This window comes from Malaclemys terrapin, chromosome 15 (genome assembly GCF_027887155.1).
Source record: "Malaclemys terrapin pileata isolate rMalTer1 chromosome 15, rMalTer1.hap1, whole genome shotgun sequence".
Lineage (NCBI taxonomy): Eukaryota > Metazoa > Chordata > Testudines > Emydidae > Malaclemys > Malaclemys terrapin.
Window position 1 is genome coordinate 31717139 of NC_071519.1, and position 25777 is coordinate 31742915.

General features: G+C 45.8%; 1 protein-coding gene across 6 annotated transcripts in view; it reads right to left on the reverse strand.

Annotated features, from left to right (window-relative positions):
• ZBTB16 (zinc finger and BTB domain containing 16) overlaps window positions 1-11669 on the reverse strand; it is a 208702-nt gene extending 197033 nt beyond the window's left edge. For 4 of the 6 annotated variants that reach the window (XM_054005236.1, XM_054005240.1, XM_054005234.1 and 1 more), the window contains exons 1-4: window positions 9179-9454; window positions 8152-8237; window positions 4032-4090; window positions 1609-2932 (exon numbers count right to left, since the gene is read on the reverse strand). The gene's annotated coding sequence lies outside the window, so the exon portion shown is untranslated. Of the gene's footprint in view, window positions 1-1608; window positions 2933-4031; window positions 4091-8151; window positions 8238-9178; window positions 9455-11430 lie in introns of those variants that run through there. The other 2 variants (XM_054005235.1, XM_054005238.1) reach the window with 2 other exon arrangements.
• Between the last annotated feature and the right edge of the window lie 14108 nt (window positions 11670-25777).

Below are 25777 nucleotides of genomic sequence, written 5' to 3' on the forward strand. Positions count from 1 at the left end.
GAGCTCCTCTGACTTCTGAGGCTTAATTTAAGTTCTATATTGCAAACTCCAGAAAATAATTCCAAACCCTCCTGCTGGAAAAGCAACCTGCTGGTAGACTGTGATTATACTGAATTACTAAAATCGCAATCAATTTTATACCCACAGTTAACCCTTGCTAGGGAGTTCGCTCAATGATTTCATATTAAGCCACTTAAAGATCCATTGGGTCCAAATGGGTGTAAGCATCATTGTCGTCAGCATAAACATTTCTTTTCCTTAGACATCTCCCTATGCCGGGAGCATTCTCTTTAAAGATCTCTCCGGGCCTGAGCCAACCTGACTAGAGGCAGAACAATGAGAGGGCTTCAAGTAAAAGCACCAATTCTGAACTGTTGCTGCTATTTTTTTCCATAACTCAATGTTATTAACGAGCAGCGATCAAAGTGCGGCACCCAAATAACCCCCCCATGGCATAAAAATCAAGCACTGAGCAGCTGACCAAGTTTTCACACCACTTTAAAAGAGTAGTGCAAGCAATATTACAAGTGGAGAATGTTTCGGCCTCTTGCAGCCCCAAAGAGTGGAAGAGCTCCTCCTCTCACAAGTGCTGCTGAAATTCAAAGCGTCATGACGGGCTACAATTTTTAAACACAGGCAGTTAAGTTGCAGCCACAGCCACTTACATGTGACTCTGTCATGCCTGCAAATGGGCATCTGTGCACCTGGGCACAGTGCACGCGCATGCGATTACCTACTCTGCCTTTCAGAAGCGGGATTTTATAGAGCTATTTGCAGATGCTGTGAGTGACAACGCTGAGCCACAGCCTACTGAAGTCAATTAAAGACCAGAATATCCAGAGTTATAATAGTTAAGATTTAAAAAGATAAACAAACAAGACTTTTGGAATGGGTATAAAACCCTCCAGCTTCAGGGCATTACCCAGTTGCTACCCGATGGGGGTTAGGAAGAGACTTTTCCCTGGAGAGCAGTTCTCCCATAACTGCAGGGTTTCTTGTGCCTTCTTCAGAAGCAGCTGTTGGTCAGAGGACGGATGAATCCTGATCTCATCCAGTTAGAAAACTGCCACGTTCTCACTGACTCATGCGTCCAATCAAATCACTTATTTTACACACAACAAGCTGCTCTCGAATTTTTTTTTAGACTCTCCTTCCATCCGCTTATGCCCTGCCCTTAATGGGCCATCCGCAGAACACCCAAGCAGCAAACCCTCATGAGACAAGACAAAGGAGATTTTTCCCCCTTTCAGTGACGTGATCTGTCTGGGCTGCGTGATGCCAGTGTTTAAATGGGTCATGCCCTTGCTTTAAGCCGTAGGTGAGGGTTAAGATGGCTGGCCCTGAGCTTTGGTGTGGCTGCCATCTCTCTGGCTCTGGGTATGGCCTCATTGTTCCTGGCTGCTGTAATTTCAGAGGAACCTATACCACGTACCTGGGTGCTGGGACCCAGGTAGCCAGACCAAGTCATTAGAAGCTCAGGCACATGGTGCCAGGAACCCTGCTTTAAATCCCCATATCTCGGGAAAAGATGGACAGTCCCTGAGTCTACGTTCAGTGTGGAATTGGATCTCACCTTGGAATAAGGACATCAGACAGCATTTGCCTTACCAGCTTTTTCTTGCTTCTCACGGTCCGCTCCCCCTTTTACTGCTGCAAACCGCTGGATTGCCAGCTCCTAATGGGCAAGCTTCTCTGCCTCTGTTTCTCCAGACAAGGTGATGAAGGCTGGCTTTCCCTTCTATCTCCCTTCACGTGCAGGCGACGGAGTCAAGGCCAGTAGCTGGCATACCCCTTGGCTTCCGTCCACGGAGCCAGAAAGAGGAGAGTCACCCCCAGCACTCCCATGGTTCTGGCTCCCTGAGTGCGCCCGTTGTGGACTCTGAGCCACGTCCCTGCTTCTGTCCCATGTGCACTCCCCCCAGGGCGAGGATGCACCCAGCTGGCCTGAAGCAAGGAGATGAGCAGGGCTAGTTTCCCCCAGCCCTGCTCTGTTTAAACAGTCAGGTAGTTAACCGTGGCAGACCCCTCCCTGGACCATTTGCAGTCATGACTGTAGCCTACAAAGCCCATCTGTGTTACCTAACCTGTGCACCAGGATTGTGCACCAGCTCCCCGGGCTCTGTGTTCAGGAGTGCCACAGACAGAACACACTAGACCTGGGAGAAAGCAACAGAGAGCCCTGTGGCACCTTTAAGACTAACAGATGTATTGGAGCATAAGCTTTCGTGGGTGAATGCCCACTTCGTCGGATGCATGTAGACCAGAGATGTTACTCCATCATTGGCCATACAATATGATGCACACTTGCCTGGGGGAGGAAGTTGGCACCTGTGTGTGTGTGTGGGGAGGGAGACAGCAGAGGACAGAGGGGTGCTTGCTCTTATGGTTGGCCAGAGCAGACTGGAGGTTTTGTATGTATTTGTTCTCTCAAGGGAAACTCCCAGGGATGGACACGGCCCTGACAGGTGTCATTGTCTGCTGCTTGCTAGGGATACTTCTCAGGCCCTGCTCTGTTAAGCATAGCACTAGCAGCTTCACGGTGAAGAGCTGAGAGTTTCCCTGGATGGGCAACTGACCGGCAAGGCTTCATTCCACTTCCAGGAGCATCCCATGTCTGTTGGCCTCACCATAAGCAGCCTGGGTCGAGTCTGTGGGATGTTATCATTAAGGGCCATCTTCCACCGACATGCCTGCAGCTGAGGCATGATGTTATTTGATTCCTTTGGGATGCATTCCCAAAACCCATCATCGGCATCACCTGGGAACCTCTGGCAAAATCTGCTTGAGTTTGGGATCCATCTTTAGCCTGCACGCTATGGACAGAGTTCCTTGTGAATACATCTGTTTCTGCAAGACCGGAGCTGCGATTAAATTGTCCAGCGTGCGCCACTGTAATCCCAATAGCTGTCTCATCTCTGGGGCACACTGCATACTAGGCGAGAAGGGGAAATCATAATTTATTATTCCTTTCAATCACTCCCAGAAGCAACAACATCTGTAAAAGCTGGAACTTCTGTGAGTGAATGAAAGAATTTAAGAAGGGAGAGCAATGAAAATATTTCCTTGGTGTATGTGGCACCCATGAAAATGAGTAAGAGCAGCTGCCATTGCCTCAAGGTATAATCAGACAATAAGACTTGGGCTGATGACTTTTTATGTAGGGGGTTGTTATGGCTAATATCACCATAGTATTTAGTGTGCCACATACATTAAGGGATTTATCTATGAGGTAGGAAAGTATTATTACTAGAGATTGTTGAAATCTGATTAAAAAAAAAACTTTTTGCAGAACAATGGGGCTTCATCAAAATGTTTTGTGGAAAAAAAAAATCATTTTCAACAACAAAATCTGAAAATATTTTGATTTTTGGCAGCGGAAAATTTTTCAATGAAAAATATTTTTTTTCCCTGTGAAAAATCTGATTTCCTGACCTGCTGTAATTATCCCCTAGTACACAGAGAGATTAAGGGCTAGACTGGAGCCTTTATTCATGTTATGGGGACACTATTCTGAGCAATCTCATGGATATCATTTGGACTATTTGTGTGTGTAACTGCTCACCAGCATGAATAATGGTTGCAAAATCTTGCTCTAAGTTACTTGCCCAAGTTCACATAGGAAGACTGTGGCAGAACAAGGCATTGACTGCAGAGAACAGGCCCAATACCCTAACCACATCTTAACCCCGCCCAATACAACCTAGCTCACTCTGGAGTTCAAAGGTTTGGGTGTTTTATGGTATTGAGTGGGATATCTAGCTGCAGAATTTGGGCGGGAGGGAGCAACTGTGGAAGCTCAGAGAAGCTCCTCTGGCCTCTGGGCAGTTCAGCACTTATCAGCTTTGTTGTTCCTATTCAACCCTGGATTCTGAATAACTATAAAGAACTAAGAATTCAGAGGTGAGTTGGAGTCTCTGGGTTCATTTCTCAGGTGTACCACAGACTCCCTTTATGACCCAGGGCAAGTCATTGCCCCCCTGCGGTGCCTCAGTTTCCCCTTCTGTAAAAGTAACACAACAACAGAGACCTACCTTACAAGGCAGGCTGCGAAGCTTATGGGGTGCGCAGACAGGTCAGACAGCGACGCATGCTGTTGAAATCCAAAACAACAGGCATGAGCCTAAACCAAGGATTCAAGACCTCCCAGAAGTTCCAACGTTTGCTACTCAGGCCTAAATCAGCTAAGTCTGGCCAAGCTGCCCCCCTGTGTTTGGAAGTTTCTCAGCCGCGCTGACCTGCCACTGAACGCCATCCTGTGCTTCTTTCCTATTGCTGAGCAAATAGTATCCTAGGAATAATACCCAGGTTTTGATGTTCTAGTCCATTAGTAAAGAGCGAGCTGGAACATATAGCTCATGCTGGTTCTTCACATTTTTAAACATTTCTGGGAAGAATTCACTCTGGTGACTGCCTCTGTGGTGTTCGTCGCTTTGGAGCACTTCTTACATCACTCTCTGCAGACCAAGCTACCCGCTGGCCATGTCGACAGAAAAGGATGCTCCTTTGGGAAAGCCGACACGCGGTAACTCCTTGGCCACCAGGTACATACAAGAGGAGCCCAAGTCTCCAAGACCTGCTTCTTGTGCTTCCTTTTAGCTCCCATTCACAGAAGCTGTGAAACGTGGCCATTCTGACTTGGTAGCATTATGCACCACTTTGTAGTGCTGGAAAGAATTATACAAGAGCCAGTGGAATCAAACTCTTTCATTTTTCCACGGACCATATAATCACAACATTAACACACAACGGGTACTAGGTAGTTGTGCTGGGGACCCCTGCTCTGAGTCTTGCATAAAAATCAGCATGGCTTATTCAAGTTTGGTTTTCCCCATGTCAAGGGGCAGGTTAGGAAAGGGTTTTTTTTTTAGTTTTCCATTACACCCACCAGTGCTTATTCATGTGGTCAATAGCTCCCTGCACTTCTACCTAAACTTGATTACTCTTCAGTGGCATCACAGCTGGGACCTCTGCATTTTAAAGGATCTCAGAGAAGAGCACAAAACCTCAGGGATGGATGGCACAGGAGAGCTGATATCCAACACTGGGAACTTAGCAGCTTGGGATGGGTTAGTCCTTAGCATGGAGCACAGGGACTCAGGAGACCTGGCCTCTATTCCTTAGTCTACCATTGGGATACTTTGTAGTTTTGGGCAAATCACTTCCCTTCTCTGTAAAAATAAACATAATCATGCTAACTTCCTCTTCCAGGGAGCTTCTTTAATGCATGTTTGCAAAGGACTTTGGGATCTGGGGGGAAAAGTGCAAACTCGTATATAATTTTTATTTATGCCACTACCTAAGTGTAACTGAAACAGATTTGGTGCATGTGCTAATTATACAGAGTATTATCGCCGAGATGGAAGGTGGCTGGGGCCAGCCCCGGCAGTGGCATCAAATGAGGAAAGTGCCAAGATATAGAGTCACATAGTGTGGATTTAATACTGTACATAAATACACTTTACAAGCGCAGGAAGGCTCTGTACTAAGAGGAAACCATTGGAATATTTTATAGTGATGCAGATCGAGTGAAAAGACTGTGAATAAATAAAAGGGAAGATAATTATTTGATGGAGTTCTCTTAGGATATGCCACAGCAGGGAATACTTACGGAGAATACATATTACTGGAGAGACACAGCTATTCAAGCATCAAACTAACCTATAAATTGTCACTGGAGAAAATTGGAGGAGAGGAATAGATGGGGTTTTGGGCACTGGTCTCATTATTAACATCGGGTTCCTCTTTCTACCTTGCTTGTTGCAGTTCCCTGCGCCCAAGGAGTTGCAGTTCCTGAGAAAAGGGAAGAGACTGAGTCTAATAAATGTCTTTTAGAAATTATGACTGAACCACTACAGTAAAAAGATGGCATCGTTTATCTCTCAGCCATCTGCGTGGGATCGTTTGGCCTGGTAGCAGCAGCCTGCTCCCAGGAAGTTTTATATCTTGAGCACTTCATTCCTCCTACCCCCCCCCTCGCCCAATTTCTAATGTGTGGTCTTGTTAATGTCTCCCCCATACTCCATGATGCAGGCACTGAGCCCACAATTTGCTAGAATGGCCTCTGATTTTGGGTGCCTCCATTTTTTGGGTGCTATCTCTGAGACATCGCTTGGGCCTCATTTCTGGAGGTGATGAGAACCCACTCCATCTTTCTCCTGGCCATTGGGTTGCGGTCTCCAACTGGAGAAAGAGGGAAGATGAAAAATGGTGGAAGTCCTATTGATCTGCTGGAGTGGATTTTATTTCACAAGAACTGCAGTCTAGCAAAACATCGCAATCTGAAGCAGATTTACTGAGCTTTTACAAATATGTGACAGATCCTATGGACCAATACACAGTCACTGCCAGACCAGATCAGACCAATGGCCCTTATAGGTTTGTCTCATGTATGTGGCAGTGGCTAGTACCTCATGTTTCAGGGAAAGTCTATAACCCCATAACGAACAGAATCCTAGGGAAAATCCTTTCCTAACACAGAATCACGTCTGGAAAAGGCTTGCAGGTGCCATCCTGTCTGTTCCTCGCTGGGGACAATGTAAGATCATTCCCTGCTATGCATTTTCTATTGCTGTATCCATAGACTCAGACTTAACTAAGGAGCCACAAACGGGACCTCCATAATAAGAATCTATGGTACAAACTGATGCATCTATTAACAATAATTTACCGTCCCATAAAGCCTGTTAGCCAAGTATCTCAAAGCACTTCACAAGTCCTAATTATTTAAGCTTCATTCTGACCTACATCACCAGGGGGGCGTATCATTCTCCTCATTTTACAAACAGGGAAACGAAGGTACACAGAGGCCAAGTGACTTGCCCAAAGTCACAGAGCTTCTCAGAGACAGGTCTGAAAATAGAACCCAGGAGTCCTGCCTTCCAGTTCCACTACTCTGTCCAGCCAACACCCTTCTGGGCCCGTAGATTTGAAAGTATAAAAGAAATTTTTTTAATGATTAATTAAATAATTCAAATGACTTTATCTTATTAGTCAGCATGTTTAATAGCCAGTTGCAGCTTTAAACAAGACACATACCTTGCTCATAAAATCTAAAAGTTAGATGGAACTAGTTGCAATATTCATGACCAATCAGTTGTTATAAACATATTGATCCAGAAAGGTTTGAGCACTACACAATAGATCTCTCTATAAATGTTTGTCATAATTGGTAGGCATGTAATTAACAAAACACAACCATTCTCCTTTTTACTTTCTAAATTGAATCCTTATTTCAGCATACAACCCCCGAACTCTCACTTGGCTCATAATATATATATATTTTGCTGGGAGATCATATGATTTAAAGCCCCTATTCTTGTCAGGGGGAGACCTAATATACCCCAAAGAACTAATGTGGCCGAAAAGTTTCTAAACATGTTCAATGAATGTAACAGTAACACAGCAGGTGTTCATTAACCTTTCCCCTCCTGGTCTAGTCAAAAATTGAGAAAAATAATACCTATAGTATAACTAGGGAGGGAAAATGTTAGCCAAAGCTGGAAAACACAATATTACCATTCTGAAGGATCCTATAAAAACTGCGTACACAAAATCGAAACCATGCAGATACGGAGTCACTAGGTAACAATGATTTGTTTTACAGCTTTTTTAAATAAGTGCTGTTTCTATAGTTTCTCTTGTTCCATTATTTTTGGCAATTCTGCTGCTCCCCATCCCACCTCTTTCATGCACAACTTCACTTTTCACTTCCTATGATGCTGGAAGGCTCAGTAAGGGCTCCAGGATTGGGAGAGAGGAACATATACTGGTTCTGGAAAGCGATTCAATAGTTCTCTTTCAGGAGAGACAGGGGAGAATTTAGTGCATGGGTCTCTCTCCCCCTGCCTTGTGGTGAAACTCCCACTGGAAGTTCTGAGGTCTTGGTCAGAATTAAGACCACGATCCCACCAACACTTGGGCACATGTTTAACTTGTGAGCACATGCAGAAGCGTTTGCCAGACTGGTGCCTAGTTAAGTTTCCCCAGATACTATCTTCAATTCTGGGCACCGTGGGACCCAGACAATGCCAGCCATACAGAGGGTAACCAGAGAACATCCTGCTTGGAGAGGAAGGCTAGTCCAGTGGTTAGGCGGCTGCGAGAGGTTCGTTTCTGTGGTACATCCTTGTGGCCCCTCACAATACAACTCACCCAGACATGGGTCTCCGCTGGTAGGTCGCTGTCCTGTGCGAGATCCAATGTAGCATTGGCCAAGGCACGATTTAGTCCTTCCACTTCTGGGATGTTAAGGTCCAAAAGAAATCATGGGAAAAAAACCCAAACGCAGCTCAAAACAGGGTCATCCAATGAACCTTCAGCAGGGCCCTGATATTCAGGACTTGTCTTCAAATAACTAGTACTTTAGCTGGTCTCCCTGGGTCCAGTCATGACAGTGCATTTAAGCAGCAAGCTACCTCAGTCTCTGAGCTGCAACTAGGTTTCTCTCCCCTCAGAAGAAGCAGAACACTGCTTTCCTTTCTGGTCAGCCCTGACCTAGGCGAGGTCCAATTAACTCCCCTCTCTGCACCTGACACCTGCCGTAGTCTAGCTGTCCAGTCCATGGGCTCTCATTAACCCTCTCCTTGCCAGTCTAGGGCCTGTCTGCCCCACTCCCGTCACTAGACCGGGGTTTGAGAGGGCTGAATTCAATTCCCCGCTCGGTCACAGACTTCCTTGGGCAAGCCAGTTAGTCTGCCTGTACCTCAGTTCTCCACTTGTAAAATGGGGTGGCTAGCACTGCCCTGCCTCACAGGGGGGTTATGAGGTTAAATCCACTAAAACCTGTGAGGTGCTCGGGTATTGTGGCAACGGGGTCCAGATAAGGCCCAAAGGGACTGATTTGGGAGCAAAGATGAAAAGCTCTACATTCTGAATGCATCTTGCTTGTCCACATGAAGACTAAGTGGAGGAAGACATAGCTATTTGCTACTGCACAAAGGGTGTAAACCATCAAAGAAGTAGGGGACCTGCCAAGAGTGCAACAAAGGGGTAAACACCAGGGTGATAGGATGGAACTCAGCAGAGGTTTAATATCAAGGAAGTGTTTCCTAAGAGTTAGACTGTGGAATAGACCCCCCAAGGGTGGGGTAGGGCGGGGGGGTGGAAGCCACATTACTTGAATTGTTTGAAAACTAGACTGGGCAAAGCCTGAAGAGAGAACAGCCTGTAGGGAACACACCTGGCCCAAGCTGGGAGTTGGAGTCAACAAGGTTTAATTGGCCTTCCCCATCTTTTGATGCGTTGATGCCAAGGAGGTGAGTTAAGGATGAAGTCTCAGTCTTGGCTCTGATGGGTTTAAGGCAGGCCTGGAAGCGATAATTTAACTGCGTGTCAGTGTTCACAGGAGCACGTGGATCTCTGCTGTTGCAGGGCTGGAAAGGAGTTACGCCAAAGGAAACAGAAGCATGAGCCCTGAAACCCCTGAAGAAAGGTCAGGTGGAGAGGTGTCTTCAACCCAGTCCGGCTTTAATTGGCTATTGACTTGTTCATAAACCAAATTCGCTTGTGAACCTCTTTAACCTGTGAGCGTGTGAGGTTTATCTGGTCATCAGGGAGAAGGGCTGGGTGCTTTGCTGGGGTAAGTTTTCATTGCCCCACTGAAGCGAATGGAACCAGCCTGATTTACGCCACCTGAGGATTTTGCTCTGAGTCTTGCCCACAGGGTAGATGCCATTAGCTCTACATGTATAGGGGGTTAAGAAAGTGTTGGTTCTTTTACCCAGGAAAGGCAGAGTGACTGTTTATATGGCAGATACGGAGCCTAATGTCATTAGAGAAGACACTCATTTTATTTTAAACATCTGCCACGGCTTCAGAAGTCCCGAGTGAAGGCAACACTGAAGGCGGGCTGTCGTTAAGGTTAGCTCCGACTGCAAAAATCAAGGGCACAACGGGGCTCCTCCCTCCCCCTCTCTCAGTTACAGGCACCCATCGCAGGAGCTGGGATCCATTACTCTCGTTAACTGATTCCCCTCTAGTTCCTATGAATTAGTGGGACCCAGGAGGCTAGCGTAACCCACCTGTTCTCATCACCTGCATCCCTGCTCCTGACTGACTTTGACATTTGAAGACTTGGTAGCAGATAGAGGCGCTGGCAAATGATATCATAAACCATTTGATACCGTGATATCTGCCGGTTTGCATCTCAGCCTTGATTCCCCTCCTCGAGTAAATCCAGGGCACCAAACTGCATGCAACAGCAGGCCTTTCCGTCCATCTGTTCCTGCTCCCCTTAGCTCCCTTAGGGGGTGTGAGCGAGGGAAGGGGAGCATCACACCTGAGTGAAAGCGCAGAGATGGCCAAAACCAGCTAACACATTTTTAAACACAAGCTATTTCCCTCGTCTAGACATGCCCAGAGAGGCAGCTTTTAAAAGTACAATAGGGTGGAGATTTTCAAAGGCACAAAAAACACCAAACTCCCCTTGACTTTCAATAGGCCCTGGGGAGTTAACTGCCCTTTGTGCCTTTGAAGTCCGACCCATCGATATTCACAACCCACAGAACGTTCCCTGCCCGTTTTAACATAGAGAAACTTTGAGCCTTAACAAGAACTTCTGCACAGCATTCACCATACACAGCACTGTGTTTTAATCCTGTTGCTGACATTTTGGGCCATGTGGCTGGTCTAAGCAAATGGGTCTTAAGTGCATTTTGTGAAATAAAAATACATTTGACTGGATGAGGAGGAGGGGAGTGATTTTTAAAATCCACGGTGTCCTCCTAATGTGATGAAATTACTATGTAGTGAGTGAGTGACTGACTGAAAACGACAATCTGCTGCACCTTTCTTGCAATCCTTTGATTAAACAGGCTAGCATCTCAGCTGTTTTAAATAAATTATAAATAAATTAATGGAGATATCCCATCTCCTAGAACTGGAAGGGACCTTGAAAGGTCATCGAGTCCAGCCCCCTGCCTTCACTAGCAGGACCAAGTACTGATTTTGCCCCAGATCCCCAAGTGGCCCCCTCAAGGATTGAACTCACAACCCTGGGTTTAGCAGGCCAATGCTCAAACCACTGAGCTATCCCTCCCCTTTTTAAACACTTTTTAAACACTGCTGCTCCATTTTATTTCTCTATTAGCCTCTGCCTCCTTTCTTCCTCTCTGAAACTCATAACCACAAACACGTGCATCCCCCTACACGCAAACAATGCCCCTTCTACATGTGCACACACATAAGTTGTATAAAAGTGAAGTCACTCCGCCACTCAACAAAACACAGTGGTCCTGATTTTCATCCCAGATCAATATTTTTTACACAAGTACAGCTCTATTGATTTCAGTGTGCTCGCTCCTGATTTATACAAGAATAACCAAGAGCAAAGTCAGACCCATTTCCACACACCTTCTTCCCAGTGACTCAGAATTTAAAAAAGCAAACAAACAAAAGCCGGAAATAATTTCTGTTGTTAATAATAAAACCCACCACCACTGCCTTCGGGGAGTCCATCAGATTAGGTTAGCTAACCAGAGGCAACTGAACAATAGAAGCCAAATTCTCAGCCGACGTAAATTGATATTGCTCTCTTGGCTTCAATGAATCGATGCCAATTTCCACCAGCTGGGGAGCTGGCCCTTAAAACAGCTGTTTTACCAATGTTTCTAAATCCATGGATTGCTGTCAAGCTCCCCTGGCTTCCCCGGACATCTGACCAAAGGCTAATGTCGCTGCTGGTAATAGAAGCATTTCTCTGCTCTGCAGTGAGCAGAAAAGAAGCAAGATATGAATACACTTGAAAGCACTTGACAAGTCATGTTTCTGACCACTGCACCAATCTAACAGCTCTGTCTGGAGGTCTGACCTCTGTGCCGATTGTACTGACTAATTGTGTTCCGAGAGAAGCAAGGACGAACCCTGGTAAACAAAGCAGCGGGCATGTTGAAACTTCTTAGCGAGGTTGTGTCATGTAATGTTATATAAAAGGCAACGTGACAACTAGTTCTGGCTCATCAAGAGGCTGGATAAATATTTGTGTATACCTCCATGTGCTGGAGCAGGGAGTGAATAATGCTCTCCCATTGCACCAGATAAGCCACAACCCCGAGACATTCCAATGCAAGGAGAAGGTCTACGACGCAACTTGTCTTTACGAAATATGCCCTTGGGAGAATGTCTACACAGAAATTTTTAGCCCCACATCCTGAACCCGAGTCAGCTGTGCCGGGCCAACGGCAGCCATGCCACAGGGCTTTTATCCCGGTGTAGATGTACCCTTTTGTGGCCCTGCCACCAGAGGGGCGCAGAGAGTCCCACGGTGTAAGTGTGGGTTACAGTAGGAACAAAGATTTTGCCAGAGCAGAATATTGCTTCATCACAGCTGGTATCCTGACTTCAGCAGCAACCCATACCTGATGCTTCGTGGGAAGGGGAAATCCTTGGCCTGTTGAGTACTGCTGCAAACTCCTTCATGAGCCCTGCAGGGATGAGATTGAGAGAGAGAGATCTGATTATTCCCCCTTCCTCAAGCACAGCTACAACTGTTATTATCCGTCATAAAACCCCCGTATTGCTGACACTAATCTTACATGTGCGCCTCTGTGCTGGCCTGACGACACCATTCCATGATCTCACCTTTTGGGTCAGATCATCAGGAGGTCTTGATATCTGAGACATCAGTGATGGAGCGGATTTATTATTATTAGCTCTTTGTATCACAGTGATGCCTAGTGGCTGCAGATGACATCAGAGTCCCACTGTCCTGAGCACTGCACACCCAAATAATGAGAGAACTTAGAGCCTAAGTAGGTTAGCCAAAGAGTAGCAGGGGAAACAGAAGCACAGAGAAATGAAGTGCCCTGCCCAAGGTTACACAGGTGGTCAGTGGCAGAGCTGGGAATAGACAGCAGCTCTCTTAGGGCTTGTCTACATGGGAGGGGTTAAACCAGTGTTCAGTGTTGTAGCCACAAGACCACACTGTTTCTCCTTGGTCTATCTAGCTATGTTTTTAATGTTATTTCCACCAGCTGGAACGGTGGAACAGTGATTGTATTAACGCATGCAGCACAGCCAAGCTTTTTGGAGTTCCTCCTCCAACCCATAACCTCATCAGTCCTAATGCGACTGTACGAATTCCCTGACAGGCACCTCAGTGCGCATCACCCGGGTGTATACAGATATATAGTCAATTTTGTATCTGATGTTATGAATAATGATACATGCAAACAAATAGGATAATAGTATTCAGCAAATTATAACTTTTCCACTGACACTTCACATGACCCATCTTGTACAAAGCACATCATAATTATGCCATAATCATATCACAATAATATCCCCGTGAAGAATATGGAGTGCAGTATCCCAGTGGGGATTTTTGTTTCTTTATGGTGGAGAGAAAAGGCCTGAAATTATTATTTTTTAAAATTTGATTTTTCTGTTTCTGTCTTCATACTAGAAATTCAGATCTTGCCTACCCTGACTAAGGACAAATGGAGAATGAGCAGGTTTAGGACATTAGACACACCAAGGCAGAAGAAACTTGATTTGACGTGGTATAGATTTTTGTTCAGATTATATAAAATTTGTTGGGCCTGATTCTCAATTACTCTGTTCATTTCCTTGGTGTGGGAATGAAATAGGGAAGATGGGGGTGGGGGTGGGCAAAGGTGGCTTTAACCTACAGTGGTTTCTCGGTGGCTGGCCCAAGATTTTAGCATGAACTTCCCCAGGAGCTAAGGACCATCTCAAACCTGACCACCTTCCACTTCTGGGTCATCAGGCTTTCCTTATCCTATTTAAAGCAGCATACGAGAGCACACACCAGAGCTGCTAGAAAATCTTCTTTTTCCAACAGAAAATGGCTTTTTGACTAAACGGGAATTTTTGAGAAAAAATTCTGGTTTTGTAGAAAAATTTGGGGCTTTCAGTGCCAAAAACTGGGGGGGAATACAGCTTTTCCTAAAAACCTGAACATTTTCAACAGAAATGAAAAAAAAAGTTGTCTAAATTTTTTCACAAGAAAAAAAAAATCCTTTCCTATCCCGTTCTAGCACACACCCATAATTTCCATCTTTGCAAGTCATCTTTAACAAACATCTGATCTCTCCCCCCTAGACATGGTCTTGTATTGCCAATAGATCGACTGTTTTAACTCCCCAAACGGCAATGCAGCTTTCCACCAATGCTTATTGAAGGGTGCCCTGGAGTTCTTGAGAAGCCCCTGAGGAGCTGTTTGAAAGTTTAATTTGTGAAATTAAATGCACTGTACCCTTTAAAAGCACACTCGTCTCAATGTATATATATATATTGGGGGGGGAGGGGACTCAAAGAACAGTCGGTCTCCTTTTCCAAAAATACATTTATTAATGGAAATATTTGCTTTTAAGAAACATTATCTACACTTTTCGGTGCAAATAAAAGGGGAGGGCTCTTGAATCTTAATCCATTTAGGAAAATTTAAAATACAGAAAGGAGCTGTTTTCTACCACCAAACTTAGCAAATCACCTCATTTCTTTTCCCACTCAGTTTGCACCATTCAATTGCCTTCTACAGAGCCTTGCACCTCTGCACAGTAAATTGCATTTAGCAGGGGATAAAGTGGCATTTCATCTGTATTCGTCTTTCCTTCGAATTCCTATTATATGTTGGTAATAAGTGCTATCTAAATCAAAGGCATCATTGTTATTGTTGTAGATATTTCTTTGCACTTTAATATTTTACCTCCTGCCAATATATTTTTAAGTCCAGGCTCTATATAAAACTCTACAAGATCAAGCTGGGTTTCACCTTTGACCTAAGGGAAATCCTTCCCTATGACCTCCAACATGAAAAGACCTGATGACACTGGGCTATAGGAAAGCCACTGCCTCACAATAGACAAAAGGGCTGGATTGCTCCACTACTGCTTCTTTTGGGTTTTTTAGCCAGCTTTTAATTTAAGCTGGGGGGAAAAAAATCAATTATTTGCCACATGGTGACTTCCCAGTGTCATCCTTCTCTCTGATCTCTCTCTCTATCCCACCCTCTCTATGTCAGCGGCAGAGCGAGAGTCATGAATGGCATGATAGTCACAGATGCTGAGTACTCACAGACCTCCTTGAAGTTAATGGGGGCTGTAGATACGTAGTGCCTCTGAAAATCAAGCTGCTTTAAGCTGCCCCTTCTGAATCCAGGGGGTGGGGTGATGGCGTTATGCATCAATTTGATGGGACTAAGATGAGATGCTGCACAGAGCTCAGACCCCTTAGCCTGTGGGGGGTTGTATGGGGTCCCCTCCCTTAATGACAGATTTAATGCATTATCCTGTAATACTAACCAGAGAAATAAGTTCCATTCAACACAGTGTAAATATCAAAATGCTGTTTCTATCAAGCAAAGAAGCACTTAGGAGGAGAAGACAATGGAGCCCTAATCATACACTTTGGTTGAACTAAAAGTATTAGGGAAAATGGCAATCAGCAGCTATCTACAGCTGAGATCTGAATAGAGCTGGTGAAACGGAGAGATACAGGGAGAGTGTTCCAGGCAACAGGAGCTGCAGAGGGGATGGTTCTGCACAGAGGTGGGAGAAGGCCAATTCCATACCACCACCAGGCTGGCACAGAGTCAGGTAATGGTGACACACTGTGCTGGGTTCGGAGCCAAGATGGAGAGGTCCCCCATGGCCCACTGAGATTTTGCAGCCACAAATACCATTGGGCCCCTCTTGTCTTTTGCAAATTCATTTTTATCCCCAACCCGCTTTGCGCAATTTCATGCAAATGGACTATCCTGACAGAAACACTGGAGCTGCTCTGTGGGACAAGACCAAAAAATGAGCCCAAGCCTCAGAGTTCGGAGGTGGTTCCAATCTCTCCCAAAGTGAAGGGGTGTTTTCATCTGATATTTCAGTCCAGTCCATTAAGCATGAAGCACTTTGGATCTGGGTACCTTCAAGGGTACTTGGACAGGAGGTTTTGGCTCAGGGTATCTCTACAACTTGATACAGACTCAGGGAGTTAGGACTCCTGGGGTCTATTCCTATTACACAGGCTCACTGTGTGACCTTGGTCAAGTCATTTTGCCACTCTCTAAAACGGGGACAGTATGTACTTACGGCACAGCTAAGGTTTAACGTTCAACTAATTCATGTTGTAAGGTACATTGAGATCCTGGATTGAAAGGGGCTAGGAACTGGACTCCAGGTGCGGCCTAGAAACTGGACATTTCAACTGCAGGTGGAATTCTTCCACAGTGCCCCCGGCCTGATGTGTGAGGCTTTTCTGCATTGAGCATCTCCTTCCAGACCCATGCAAGACGTTATCCTATGCTCCAGTGCAGGAGAGATTATGCCTCTTGGGCCATCTGACCTCATTTCCTAGTGAGTGCGGTTCAGTGATGGAAATCCCTCTTGGAATCCCACAAGAGGATTGCAACGAAAGAGGTCGCTCAGAAAACCTCACAGCTGGTCTGATCTATTGCTCCGTGTTCGTATCTCACCACACTGAAGACATTAATGAGAAGACTCTGGAAACCAAGGGCAGCCCATGCAGTATCATGGCGGGTTTGCATTGCACGCTCCGCCTATTGTAATGCCTCGTGCTAACACCGCAACTTTCCCCGGCCTCAAGCGAAGGTTCTATCTTGTGTGTAAACAGTAAGGCTCCACCACGTGGGAATGGCGTTGCATTTATACTCAAGGGAACTAGGTCTAACTTGGGGAAGACAAGGCTATTCATGCCCACCGCACTGTCTGCTTTGACAGCACGCACCTACGTCGCAATCCCAGCATAGCTCTTGCCTGAGGAGCATTGCTGCTCAGTTGTGGGGCTCATGCTGCAATCATGTGACCTTCGTTGCCCTATGCCGAGAATATGGATGCCGGAGGCTTTTGCAGAATCTCTCTGCTTCCTGCTCTAATAGGGCAGAGAAGGGGAACTGTGATGGTGATGGGAAAATGAGCTTGGGACCTATGGATCACTGAGCCCATTAACTCCACCAACTGGAGCCGTGACCAGAGAGAAAAGGGCTTGTTGCACTCAGCGTCCTGGCACCAGTAGCTCCGTTTCCCGCTGCTGTGTGACCCAGGACTGACACAGCCAGTGCAGAATTAGCCAGTCTCTCACAGAAACCCATCCCCTGGCAGCATCGTGCTACCATTACCCTCCGGTGTTGGATCGGACGCAGTGTCCGGTCTCGCACGGGACTGGTTCAAGCAGGTCGGATTCTGGAATCCTGTTCCAGCAGTGTGCACCAGGGCAGGGGAAGGCAGTTTCCCCCAGTCCTTTACAGCAGCAGAGGGAGTGGCTGAACAGGTCATCAGTTCAGCATGCAAATGGAGGCTTCCTTTCCCCCCCAGGACATGAGCATCTGTCCATCCACAAGGAGAAACAGGTGCCCTTCAACCCTCAGTGTCTGAGCTAGGCCTGCTACCCAGGGCACACTGCCCTTTCAGGACTGTATGCGCCACAGTGCAGGGCTGGAATGGAAACAACCACTATTCAGTTCTTCAGCGGAAAGATTCTGTGTTTCTCCAGGTCACATTTACTTAAGGAGCCAGCATCAGCCTTGATCAGGGCCCAGACTGGCAGCAGTTGTTCAGATCTGGCTCCCTGTGTACAGAGCTGTGGTGATTTTCTTGGGAAAAGACCAATTTCTGGGGTTGGGATAGGGAAATGCCCCCTTCCTTCACTGTGTCACGTGGAATCCTGCCCTTCTATAGTTTCACAAACACAGTACACTTTAGCCCTTGGTGTTCTGCAGCGTTACCCAGCTGAATGTTTACAGGGAACCACAGAGAGAAAGACGTGGTCGACTGGTCTGAGCACAGGACTGGGAGCCAGGAAGCACCCGAATGCCAGCCCGACTATTGACTGTCTCTGTGGCTCTGGACAAGTCACTCAGAGAGAGAGAGAGAATAGTCAGGTGACTTGCCACAATACAGAGGAAATCAGCGGCAGAACTGGCATTAAATTCAGGTGCTCCTGGGTTCCCAGTTCTTTGCTCAGGCAACACCTGGCTCTCTCTCCCTGCCTACAGAGTCTCCTGGAAATTAAGCCGCACACTTCTAGCAGCTCCCCACCTCTTAGGAACATTTCCCCTACCTGCAGCAAAGTCGCAGCCTGTGACTGCCCCATTCTCAGTCCGTTCTCTGAGCGATGCTTTGGAGGAGTGCTCCCTGAAGCCAGGCCTAGAGCACTGCAAGAGTGCTGAAGGGGGAGTTGGAAGAACTGATTCAGTATGTTTGAAATGGAGTTTGCCTAATGCCCCCTCTGATGTAGTTACCCCTTCCCCCTGGAGCTGCCTTTGAAGCTGGTCCCCCCCTGTCGGGAGCAGCCCTGCAGAGCCTCAGCGTGTTCTCGTCCCTGGGGATGGGGAGGTGGGGGGAGTGAACTTGCTAGCTCTAAGTCAGTTTCAAAGAGAATGTAATTGGAACCAGGAGAGGGGAGAAGAAGGGGTTTATTGGGGAACACCCAGTGCACAGGCACTAGCACGACTAAGTTAGTGATCACCCCATCCAGTGGGCAGAGACCGACTGAAGCCCAAACCACAATTTAATTTTCAGTTTTAATATTTTAACTCTGCTGCTGGCATTTCTACTTCAATGAGAACAGACCCCGTGCAGCATCGGAGGTGTGGACAGAGGTTGCATCTTGACCTGCTACGCAGCCTTTCAATGGGAAGATCCATGAATCCAACAGGAGTTTGGAAGTTCCCACTTTGGGGGGCCTGTCGGGTGCAGCACATCATCATCATCACAGTGCTCATTCTGTCCAGCGCACGATGAAGGCCTCACTGTGGGGCCCTAGGGCATCCCCTTCCAGAGCAAGCGTGGCCATGGAGAGCAGGCAGCTGCTTCCAGTGGCGTTGGCTCCCCAAGTCTGCTGAAGGTGGTGCCTTGCTGGTCTCCTTGCTGAAGGTTGGAGTAGGTGCAAAGAGCAGTGCCCACAGCCGGAGGGGCATGTGGCCATGCAAAGTGCCTCCGTGCTTTATGCAGAGGATAAGCCGGAGCGGCCCCAAAATGGCGTAAGTGGGCGATTCCCCACTGTCATCTGCCAGAAAGCGGCACCTAATTCATGGAGAAAGGCCGTTGCCATTACCTAGCTGGCATGAATTCCAGCTCTCAGTATAGGGACATCTTCACCAGCCCCACCATGCCCAGTGCTCTAGCGCCACCTACTGAGACCATCGTGGCAGCTCCTGAGTGGCCCAGAAATGCACATGCAGCCAGGCAGGCGTTGTCACCTCCCCCTGGATTTGTGCAAGGCACGGAGGGGTGCGGGGACGGGATTCTGCTCTACAGCCAGGTGCAGGGAAAGCTGGAGATGCATGAACCTTTCCACTGTGAGGCAGATGCGAGGCCCCTTGCTGGGAGGGAAGTGCTTGGAGTCCCACAGAGCAGATACCCCACAGTATCAGGGCATGCCTTCCCCATCAGGGAATCCCCTCTCTGGCCCTGTCTGTGCTGGGGTTTCAGCCACTGGTGCCAAGCCCCCGGTGTGGACACAATTTGGTTTCAGACCAGAGTAAGTTGCATCAGTGCAAATCTTGATCACAATAATGATTTGTGTCAGTGCAGCTGTGCTAGTGGCTGAAATTCCAGTGTAGACGAGGGCTAAGGCTAAAAGAGGAGGTTCAAGTCTACGACTCAATCTATGGTTTCTCTTCTGAGAGACCAGTGCTGGTGAGTCCCATGGCAAGGTACCAGTCCTTCTGGGAATTGCATTGAGATGGCTACCTCACCTCACTTCCATTTTGTTCTTTTTTCTCAGGGTGCATCTATTTCAGGGACTTCTGTAACTCAGAGCAGAGCTAGACAACAAGGAATAAAAATATACATGTACTGTGCCCAGGTTCTGCTGCACACTGTTGGGAGCATTATCTTGGCTGAGTGCCGAAAAGTGAGTAGCAGTTTTCCTAATGCAGAGGAGGTCTTCAGTGCCTGCTTTGGATACTATCTGCTGCCAATATGGAAATAGACTGTGTGTGGGAGACTCTATTCCCCTTTTCACTGGTGGATCAGGGTGGGAAAAGCTCACACGGTTTTTATTTCTGCTTTATCAGACCGGGGAGCTATTCCCAGCCCTGCCACTGACCTGTTAAGAGACTTGAGGAAGTCACTTCCCCTCTTTGTGCCTTCATTTCCCCATCTCTAAGATAACGATGCTGACAGTATTGGCCTCCAGACCCCCTGGGTGTTGTGGGGCTTATTTAATGACTGTTTATAAAGTGCTGTGAGTTCCACTGACAAATAATGTTTGGTATGAGAATGAGTTGCACTGAAATCATCTGAGTCTGTGTGAATAGCAGCTCAGAGCTGCTGTGCTCAACGCACTAAAAAGACGGCAACCTAACTAAAAGGTTCACCTTTCAGGTTTGCAAATTTTGTTTTTTTAGCTTTCCTTTTTTGGTAGCTGGTTTTTACCAGCAGGACTCACCACACATGCTGTCTGTAAAGTGGGGTTTATTAAGCAAAACTACCTCAAGATCTAACATAGAAATGATTAGTATGACTATTACATAGCAGCTCATCTAACCGTCATTGACGATGACAGCTCTTTAAAAAAATAAAGGCCAATGATCTATATTTCGAGTTTGTAATGAACCTAGAATTGTTGGATCATTTTGGCGCCTGCTGTAATTGCTCATAGGATGAGATATTTGAGACCAGTTCATCAGTTGCTAGGATTCTCCTTAACATGATCCTTTACTTCCCCTTAGTGGTGAGAAAAGAGAAAGCAGGATGAAAGCTGGATAGGATGTATCAACAAGCGGCTAACCTACTTCCCCATCCTCATCTAATTCATGTAATCAGCTGTCCATGTGCCTACAGGTGGCAAGAAAGTCACATGCAGTGCCAACGCCTGCAGTGGTCAGCACTAGGAAGGCCTGATCCCTGCGTAATGAGCCTTCTCAGCAGATCAAGATTTCCTTATGAAGCAAGACAAAGGGGTTATAAGGCCGAGCACTGGGCTAGGTGTTAGGATTCTGGGTGTCTAATCCCAGCTCTGCCCCTGCCTCATTGTGTGATCGTGAGACAAGCCACCTCCCTTCTGTGCCTCACTTTTACTCATGTTGGGTGTTGTGATCAGGGCAGTGAAAACCCTGCAGATCCATTCATGGGGACTGGACACCAGTGCTTAATTTATCTGGGCTATGTCATTGGCTTGTCTGTCCTGGTCTGTGACACAAACCCAGGTTTTGTGTGGCTCTTTGTTGGGGGAAACGATCACTATAATGTCTGGTGTCCACTCACAACTGGTCTGTAACAAAAAACAACCTATAGAACAAAAATACTGATGGAAAGAGCTGCACAGTGGAAGCAATTTGAAGTGCAGAACTACAACAACTTTTATAGGTCTTAGATAACCTATGTACAAAGCTACATATTCTTGAGTGTCAACTAATAGCACATGATCAGTGAACTATCTACACGTATACAGACATCTCTTTAGGAGAGCACTTTGCAGTAAAAAGTCTGGCTCATTGTGGCCGTGCTTTGGCCCTACTGCACAGGGCTGCTTTGCGGATTCATTAGCTAGTTTTTGTTACAGTGCTTTGAAGATGAGAAGCCCTTTATAAGTGCTATTAGTCTGTGAGATCTGACCCTCCCTCCCCTTTCTGCATAGTATCCACTTGAAATGGAATACTGTACCACCAGCAAGCCTGGGATCCGCTCCTGTCTCTGCTACTGACTTGCTATGTGACCTTACCCAAGTCTCTTCCCTTCTGTAAGCATCAGCCCAACCCAGCCCAGCCGCTAATCAGGGATAGTGCATGGACCTCTCTTTGTAAAGCACCTTAAATTCTATGGAGAAGAACACAAGAGAAAAGTATTTTGATTATGATTTGCAAGAGATGGTCAAACAATTTTCCATTACAGTGTTTTCTTGATGGAAAAATGGCTTTTCCATCAAAAAATGGAATTGTTTGAGAAAGCTGTCAGGTTTTGTTGAAAAGTTTTAGGTTTTCATGGGAAAAGTGAAAACTTTTTCAGTTTGAAACTAAAAAAAAAAAAAAAAAAAAATGCAGTTGAGTTGCTACAAAAATCCCCAATGAAAACCTGAAAAATTTCAAAGAAAATTTTAATGAAAATTTGAGTTGAAATTTTCTCATGGGAATGATAATTTCCCAACCTGCTCCAATTACATGGCAAATTCCCCTTCAGCCTTCTTGCAGGAAAAAGCATGGGAGTACTTTATTAATTGACTCAACTTCATTCAAATTCCCCCTTGCCATTAAATTACTGAATGTACTTGCTTGAATCTGTTTAATAAGTCAATAACGATGCATTTTTTAATACTGTTTAGAAAGCTGATGGATTGTAAATACCAGCTGTACAAAAAAAAAATCATTGTTTTGTTTTATTACTATCAGTTACTGAGAAATCACAGGCATATAATTGTAATCCTAGGGATTGTCCTTAATTACCGTAACTTGATCGGGGTGGGGGGGAGCTGCATGGCACAGGAGTCTGGTAAGGGGATTAAAGCATTTTGCTTATGGAAAAACTAAAACTGAGCAGAAATAGACATGCAATAAAAAGTATGAGCTGGGGCATCAATCATGGACAGAATGCAGAGAAACAGACAGGAGAAAAATCACTTAACACCTTCTAACAGGAAACTGTCATGTTTGTCTTTGCTCTGGATCACTTACCCAGAGGAAGAGAGCGGGTGCAAGTGAAATATCACAAGAAACACGATGAGTCACGACTTCGGAAGAGACTGTATTTTCTGTGCTTCTGCTGGAGGGAACAGAAAGGCGCCTGATAAATACGCATACAACCATGGCATAGGGAGGTGGAAGAGATCTACTAGGTCTCATCTAGTCCAACCCCTGAGGGCCAGTGCAGGCTTATTCTGTATATGGTATAGAGGGGGTGGATATAGGAGAGATATTTACAGTTTGATTTTCACAATGGAGTTAAACTGCTCTGAAAAGCTCAACCTTACCTTGTAGGATATGGGGAAAATTTTGAGCAACTGTGTGCAATATCCTAACTGACCTGATTTGCAGCTTATTCCAGGTGACGTTAGCAGTAGAAGTGCACTAAGAAACCAGACAGTTCCTGTATCTAAACTCAGCTGCTTAATTTTTTAGAAGAGTTTGTTTCTCGCTCCCTAGAGTTGTTCCTCTACAATACTTCAGACTTGCTCATACTCTGCCCTTGTTTTGTTTATGCCTATTTATTGGCTCATAATCAATAGCCCTGTGATATTTTGGTAAGAAATCCATATTGAAGCAGCAATAACTAAGCAGCAATAGGATTCCTCCATGAACAAGAGGAATACTTCTCTCTTTTCATGCTGTGTCATCATCATCACCACCACCTCTACTGGTGCCCTGCTACAGGGTGCTCTACTCACCGTTAGGACAGCACCTCCTCCTGGTCATTCTGGGGAATAGCTTGCAAGGTCAATGTCCCTTCCCATGGTTGCACACTGTCTCTCCGCCTCTCTCTGGGTCTGCAGCGCTTTTCTTGCACCATGAGCTGATGCTGCCTCTTCATAACTTGGTCCTCAGGCCAGGTCACCAAATGGTTTCCCCTTCTGGCATTGGAAAGTCTCTTCCCACAAAACAGGCTCCAGCATTCTTCCTATTCACTTCCTTGTAGTGCCACTCCCTCAGTGGCTGGCAGGGGAACCCAGGCCTGTGTGCTTGCTTGCCTGCCTGCCCACTACTCCAGGCCAGCAGTCAAGGTCTGTTCCCTCCTGGACATTACTGCCTTTCCCTGAGCCCTGTCCTACCTTCCCGGTTTCTCCTCTTTGGGTCTACCAGCCCACACACACCTTCCTTCTCCCAGGGAGTAACTATAACCTTTCCCAGCTGTCCCTTTTTGCTGCCAATTTCCTGTCTTTAGAGTCACAGCCTAGCTCCTTCCTCCTCAGCTGGGCTCCCTCATTCAATCAGGGGATTGCATAGCCACCTGATTGCTCTCCACTGTGGCCTGTTGCATTAATTAGCCCCATCCTCACTCTGCATTGACCTTTCTGGGCCAGTGTGGGGTGAACACCCCATCACATAAACCCATTTAGTTTAGATGGGTAAAATTTTCAAAAGTGCCTAAGTGATCTAGAAGCCTGAGTCCCACTGATCATCAATCAAGTTTCATGAGTCACAGATTTGATGGCCAGAAGGGATGACTATGAACATCTAGTTTGACCACCAGCATCACACAGGCCATAGAATTTCACCCAGTCATTCCTACAGTGGAAGAATTATTCCACTCTCCTACGTAAGTGAAACATTACAGAGCCCAGCAGCTTTGGCTGAACTAAAGAAGTTCAGGAGGTTATCAGTTATTGATTTATGGTTCGAGAAGGAGTCAATTCTTCTGGCTGAAGTCTAAGAGAAGCGTGGTAGCAACAAGCTGATCATGCAGCATTTTAGCTCGACCGTTAGCCTGTCAAGGGACCTCTGGGACATGTGGATCAACTAATCTAATTGCACAATCCCCCAAAATGTATGTCTACAAACATCCCATCAAGAACCACCACAGGGCAACATCTGACAGAACAAACTCAGCAACCAAAAGTTGCAAAGTAACAATTGATCTTTTCGATTTTCATTTTGGGGGGAGTAAAAATACACTATTTCTTAAAAAAAGGGAAATTTCAAAGAAAACAAACTGTTTTCACTAAATATATACACTGCAACCAAACAGCATTCCGGACAATATTTTTTTCATCAAGAAACATTTGGTAAACCTTAACTGTAACCCTTTGTAAAGTGGTGTGTGTTTGTTATTATTGATATTATTATTAGGCAAATTCCCCCCAAGCTCTCTTGAAGGAATGGATACATGAGTCTATTGTTAAAAGACCCAGCTTCATTAGTACCCTCCACCCCATTCAGTTATTTGACTGTATTTACTGGTATCTATTTTTAATAAGTAAATGTAAAGCACTTTTTAATACTGTTTACAAAGCTGTTACATAACAACCAGTGATACCAAATTACATTGTATTGGTCTATTACCACCGATCACTCTGTGCTCAGACATGCTGTAATCCTAGGTATTGTCCTTATTCACAGTCATTTGTAAATGGGATTGGATGGCTCAGAGGACTGGTAATGGGATTAGTGTATTAGTGTATTTTGCATATATACCCTGAATAAAACTATAAGGACAATAAAAATCATGTTCCGGAGTACTGAGGAGTTGGTCACGAATAAGAACGGGCTTTATGCAGAAGAATTACACTTCCAAAAAACTTGCTAATTGAAAACACGGAATTATTTGTCATTGTTCTGTATTAGTTGCTGTATCAATTATATTAGATTGTAAGATCTTTGGGGCGGGGACTGGGTATTATGCTGTTTCTATACAGCACCTAACCCAATGGGATCCCATTCTCCATTGGCTCTTAGGCACTGCTATAATATCATCAGTCAATCATAAATAATGACAAAGCCATATATTTCCGAGGAAGAAAGTAAAGTCAAGTAAAATAGAACAAGAAAAGGAAAAAAGTCCCAACTCCAGGCAGAGACTGTGGTTTTCTGTGCTTTTTGGAAGGAAGGGAAAGGTGCAATATAAAAATTCAGAGAGCTATGCAATATGGATGTGAGAAAGCCATGTCAAATCTCATCTAGTGAAACCCCAGGGGGCTGAGCGGGATGGTTTCCTGAGAGACATTGTCCGGGTCCCCTACCATGTTTCTGTACAACATATATTTAGCCTGATGTTTTCAAAGCCATGTCGGAGATCAAGACACACGTACAGGGCAACGGTAAATTGTAAATTGGGTCCAGACGTGCAGCTCAGCAATACCAAAGACAGCCCAGGCCCGAGATCCAATGGGATTCTTTTGTCCATGAACAGGGTGCCCCTTTGCTAGATATCTTCCA